The sequence below is a fragment of the Carettochelys insculpta genome, chromosome 3, assembly GCF_033958435.1.
Source record: "Carettochelys insculpta isolate YL-2023 chromosome 3, ASM3395843v1, whole genome shotgun sequence".
Lineage (NCBI taxonomy): Eukaryota > Metazoa > Chordata > Testudines > Carettochelyidae > Carettochelys > Carettochelys insculpta.
The window spans coordinates 124,159,586-124,165,455 of NC_134139.1; the positions used below are offsets into that span (position 1 = coordinate 124,159,586).

Genomic DNA, 5,870 nt, shown 5'->3' on the forward strand with positions numbered 1-5,870 from the left:
CCTCTGTACCAGATGAGTGGCTGATTGCTAATATAATGCTGATAGTTGAAAAGGCTCCAGAGGCAACCTTGGCAATTACTAGCCCATAAGCCTAATTTCAGTAACAGGCATGTGATGGGAAAGACTAGGCCCCAAATCCCCCTGATGGAAGCTTGTGGCCCTGTCACACCCTGCCCTCAGAAAAGAGCAGTAGAGAAGTCCTCCAAACTCCCAGGAGAGGCAGTGTGAGGAGCAGCCAATCAGGGCTCACAAACCAGTATAAAGAAAGCTGCAGGGCCAGAACCAGGAAGTTCCTCTTTGGAGACTGAGGAGTAAAGACAGGGTGACTGGTTGGTTGAAAGAAGTAGCAGTACTATGGAGAGCTCACCCTCGAGAGCTTAGCACAGACAAGACTAAGCTCCAGGGCTGGCTTCAGAAGAGTGTGTTCCTGGTTGGTGGGAAGAGCTGCATATTCCTGTTGAGACAGAGCCCTGTGGTAAAGGTAAGAATGGTGTGGGGCTGTGGGAAAGTGGCCCTGGGAGTTAGAATAGCAGCAGAATTTTAATGAACATGATATAACAGACAACTGCTATTTACAGGGTCCATAGACTGGGAACAAGAGTGGTGGGTGGGCCTGCCCCCCTCCCCACCCCTACACATTAGCTCCTGGGGAGAAATAAGTCTGGTCCTAAGGTCTCCCAGAGGAGGGAGCTCTGGGACACTACCCTGCCCCAAGAAGAAATTGCAAGAGTGTACAAGCACAAGGGGGTGCTAATGAGAAGAGGTTGGACTGATTACAGGCACACTGCTTGAAAGAAAAAAACTAGAATGGCAGATTAAATTTAATGTTGATAAATGCAAAGTAACGCACATCAGAAAACATCCCATCTACATATATACAAAATGATGGGGTTTAAATTAGCTCTTTTCACTGAAGAAAGAGACCTTGTGATCGATCATTGGACAGTTACCCGATAACATCTACTCAAAGTACTGTGGCAACCAGAAAAGCTAAGAAATGTTCGGAACCATTAGGAAATTGAGAGATAAGACAGAATACCATTTTGACACTATATAAATCTACGGTATGCATGCACCTTGAACGCTGCATGCAGTTAACACTCAGTCTCAAAGAAAGAAAGAAAGAATTAGAAAAATACAGAGAAGGGCAACAAAAAGGATTAGGGGTATAGAACAGCTTCCAAATGAGGAGAGATTGAAAAGAGAGTGACTGTTCATCTTAGAAAAGAGATGACTAGAAAAGATGGGATATGACAGAGATCTATAAACTTGTGAATGTGAGGCTAAATAACACTGACTGTTCTGTGCATTCCCTCTGAAACACCTGTCACTGAACTCTGTCAGAAGACAAGATACTTGGTTAGATGGACCATTGGACTGACACAACATGGCCATTCTTGTGTTACATATTGCTTAGTTTTTCTAGGAAGATGACTACAGTAGGGTCTCACGATTCGCGAACTTAATGTTCACGAATGCAATTATTCACAGGCAGCCAAGTGGCTGCTTGCCCTGGGGCCCCGGGCTGGAGTGCCGGCAGACAGGCTCCGGGTGGGAGCCATATTCACAAAATTCAACATTCACAAGGGTTCTCAACACGGAAACCTTGCAAATGTTGAGATTCTACTGTACTCTGTTTTTTTATTCAACCCAGTGATGGGTAACCTAAGCCAGTGAATTGGCCACTTGAGTGGCCCTCCTTCATCTCAGTGGGCTGCACAATTTTTACTAACATGGTCTCCTGGGATAGGGTAGTTTTGCTAACTGTGCTTGTGTACCTAAAATTTGCATGGTGTAGCCATTAAACTGTAGTGGCACTTTGATTGTATGCAGAAGGAGCGCACAACTTTCATAGGGTAGGTTTCAACAGAAAATTATTTCAAAATAGGTGTTATTTTGAAATAACTATCCTAGCAGCTACTCAATGCAACAGCTATTTTTAAATACTTCTGAAATATTGACAAAGAGATAGCCGTGCTAGTTTATATACTATCAAAACAAAAAAGCAGTTCAATAGCACTTTAAAGATTAACAAAATAATTTATTAGGTGATGAGCTTTCATGGGACAGACCCACTTCTTCAGATCATAGCCATACCAGAACAGACTCAATATTTAAGGCACAGAGAACCAAAAATAGTAATCAAGGTTGACAAATCAGAAAAATATTATCAAGGTGAGCAAATCAGAGAGCAGAGGGGCAGAAAGGGGGGTGGAGTCAAGAATTACATAAAGCCCAGTATGCATGAGAGGTATAATGACCAAGAAAATTCCCAACATTGATGACATCTTTATCATTTGGACCCATGGTATAGAGATGCTAGAAGAATTCCACAGAGACTTTAACAATCTGCACTGCACCATCAACTTATGGTCAACTACTCCATCTGAGAGAGACACTTCCTGGACACTACAGTACAAATCAAGGATGGCCTGATCGGTACCACACTCTACCGGAAACCGAATGATCACTGTACTTACCTACAAGCTTCTAGCTTCCATCCTGCGCACACAACTAGATCCATTGTTTACAGTCAAGCCCTTAGGTACAGTTGCATTTTCTCTGATCCTACTGACAGACAGAAAACTACAAGATCTTTACCAAATATTCATAAACCTGAATTACCCACCAGGAGAAATAAAAAAACAAATTGACAGGGCCAGACGAATACCCAGAGACCAGCTACTCCAAGATAGGCCCAAAAGAGCCAAGAACAAAACACCACTGGTCATTACCTACAGCCCCCAACTCAAACCCCTGCAACGCATTATTAAAGACCTACAACCTATCCTTAATCAGGATGCCACACTCCAGAAGGCCCTACGTGACAGGCCTGTTCTCTCCTACAGACAACCTCCCAACCTTATGAGGATTCTCGCCAACCACCCCAGTCTATACTGCAGGAACACCAGTCCTGGAACTTTTCCTTGCAACAAGGCCCGTTGCCAACTTTGTCCACATATCTATTCTGGAGATACTGTCACTGGACCTAACGAGGTTAGTCACAGAATCACGGGCACATTCTCATGTTCCTCAACTAACATCATATATGCCATCATGTACCAACAATGCCCAGATGCTTTTTATATTGGACAGACTTCAAACTCTCTTAGACAAAGAATTAATGGGCATAAAACAGACATAAAAACACTCCTGATTCACAAACCTGTCAGCCAGCACTTTCATGCAGTGGGCCATTCTGTTAATCACCTGAAAGTTTGCATCTTACTGAAGAGGAATTTTCACAACAGTTTGGAAAGAGGCTGCTGAGCTCTTTTATATTCAAATTTGACACATTAACAAGTGGTTTGAACCAGGATGGGAATTTTCTATGTCATTATAGCTGCGTCTACACTAGCTGGCTATTTCAAAGTAGTCGTGCCAACTTCGAAATAGCTCCTGCTGCGTCTACATGTGCCGAGTGCTATTTCGAAGTTGAAATCGATGTAAGGTGGCGAGATGTCGAAGTCGCTATCCTCTTCAGGAGATGGGAATAGCGCCCTACTTCAACATTGAACGTCGAAGTAGAGCATGTGTAGACAATCCGCGTCCCGCAACATTGAAGTTGCAGGGTCCTCCATGGCAGCCATCAGCTGAGGGGTTGAGAGATGCTCTCTCAAGCCCCTGAGCTCTATGGTCGCTGCATGCAGCAGCCCCTTAAAGCTCCCCACCCCCTTATTTCCTGTGCAGGAAGCTGAGAGCTCATGCAGGCAGCAGCACTGCCACGTGCATAGCCCGCACGGACCTCAGCAGCCCCAGCCCGCACCCTGAACCTCATGGCAGCCAGCCAGCCCCCCAAGCGCCCACAGGGCACCCCCCCAAGGGGACCCAGGGCTCCCAGCCTGCCAGCCAGAGGGGGAAGAGGCAGCGGGGCCCCTCCTGGACGGAGGCCGAGATCCAGGACCTGCTGGGGCTCTGGGGCAACGAGGAGGTGCTCCAGGTAATGGGGAGCAAGAGGTGGAACGCGGATGCATTCGCTCGGCTGGCCGAGGGCCTGGCTGCCTGGGGTCACCCTGCCCGCACTCCTGACCACGCCAGGAGTAAGGTGAGGGAGCTGCGGCAGGGTTACGCCCGGGCCCAGGACACGGCCAGCCGATCTGGGGCCGCCCCTGCCACTTGCCCCTTTTACAAGGAGCTCAGGTCCATCCTGGGCCCCCGGCACACCTCCTCCCCCCTGGCCACTCTTGACACATCAGCCGATGAGCCCCAGCAGGCCCCAGAGACGGAGTCCGCCCCGGAGGCAAGCCCTGCACCCCAGGGGCCCCCCCAGGAGCCCACCCCTGGGACACCAGAGGAGGAGGAGGGGGAGTCCTCCAGTGATGAGGGGGCTCCACATCGCCCTCCCGTCCCGCAGCTCCAGCAGGTATCCGCCCAATGGGTGTCCCCCGAACATGGGAGTGGACAGTCAGGTATGTACCCCCCTCCCCCCCCAGTGCACACCCCCAGGGTTAAGGGGCAGGGACAAGAGACATGACCAGGGCCCTCCACACGCCCAGATGACCATGGCCCCAAGGACAGCAGTGGCATGTCCCTCAGAAGAGTGCATCAGCCCCTGCCCCCCAGCAGGACAGCGCCATGCCCCATCCCTGGGGATGGTGGGAGCGGAACCTAGGGTCCCCTGTGGGGGAGGGGGGAACACCCATCAGCAGCAGCAGCATCTCTGGGGGATGGGGATGGGAAACCAGCAGCAGAGGGGTGAGGGAACAAGGGCCACGGGTCAGGGCCCACACTAACGGTTATCTCCACTCTTGTTCCCCCCTGTGTTCCGCAGTGGCACCATTGGAGGGCCCTGAGAGCGCCTGCGAGGTGTCCGTGGTCCCGGAGAGGAAGCGTCCTCCGCTGTGCTCCAGGGCATGGATGGGGATATGGATCCCATCCAGAGCCCCAAAGCAATTTGGGAAGCTCAGGCTGGCAAACCCCACGATGGTGGCATCCGGGTCCCCAAGCCGCATGAGCCTGTGGAGGAGCAGGGCATTGATTGCGCAGACGACCTACAGGGGAAGGATATGAGAGAGCACCGGTGAGGGGTGTGCAGGGTGTGTCCAGCCCACCCCACAGGGCTCCCCCTTCTCCCTGGGTCCTCTTACCTCCATGAGGACAGCTTCGACGGTGGCCTTGCCCACGCCGAACTGCTGCCCTATGGATCAGTAGCTGTCTGGAGTGGCCAGCTTCCAGACAGCAATGCCGACCCATTTCTCTACTGTCGGGGCACGTCTCATGGGGGTGTCCTGGTGCCGTAAGGCAGGGGTGAGCCACTGGCAGAGCTCCAGGAATGTCTGCCGGCTCATCTGGAAGTTCCGGAGCCAGCGGTCGTTGTCCCACTCGCCGCGAACCCACCACTCCCACTGGTCCGTGCTCATGGGGTAGCTCCACAGCCGGTGGCATGTGCGGGGGTGGGGGTGGGGGCTGGGAGGGCAGCAAGGTCTGGGGCTGCTTCCTCATCCCCCGAGGACAGCTCATCTTCCTGAAATAAAAGATGGTCAGCTGCCTCCTGCATAGCACTGAGCAGGGCAGCCACTGGTCCTGCAGGGGCGGGTGTGGGGGGCTCTGGCAGCTGCTGCTGCTGCTGCTGGGGGTCCATGCCGCTTCCACGGGGTGTGCGGGCTTATGGCTCTGCGGACCGCGTGCTGTGCAGGTTGAGTGTATCTGGGAGGGGCCCTTTAAGGGAGCGGCTAGCTGTTGCCCCGGAAGTGCTAGTCTGCCCTGTGACCCTGTCTGCAGCTGTTCCTGGCACCCTTATTTCAATTTGGGCCGCTTTGGTGTGTAGACACTCCCCTGCAGCGCCTATTTCAATGTAGTGCTGTCCAACGTCGACGGCACCAGCCCTGGAGGATGTGTAGACGCTATTCATCAAAATAGCTTATTTTGAT

At 51.7% G+C, this 5,870-nt stretch overlaps 1 long non-coding RNA gene across 1 annotated transcript; it reads left to right on the plus strand.

The window, feature by feature from the left end:
- Nucleotides 1-363: 363 nt before the first annotated feature.
- On the plus strand, nt 364-5,353 carry LOC142010463 (uncharacterized). The gene is made up of 3 exons (XR_012644808.1): nt 364-481; nt 2,315-2,997; nt 4,772-5,353. It is a non-coding gene; the product is annotated as an uncharacterized LOC142010463 (long non-coding RNA).
- Nucleotides 5,354-5,870: the final 517 nt, after the last annotated feature.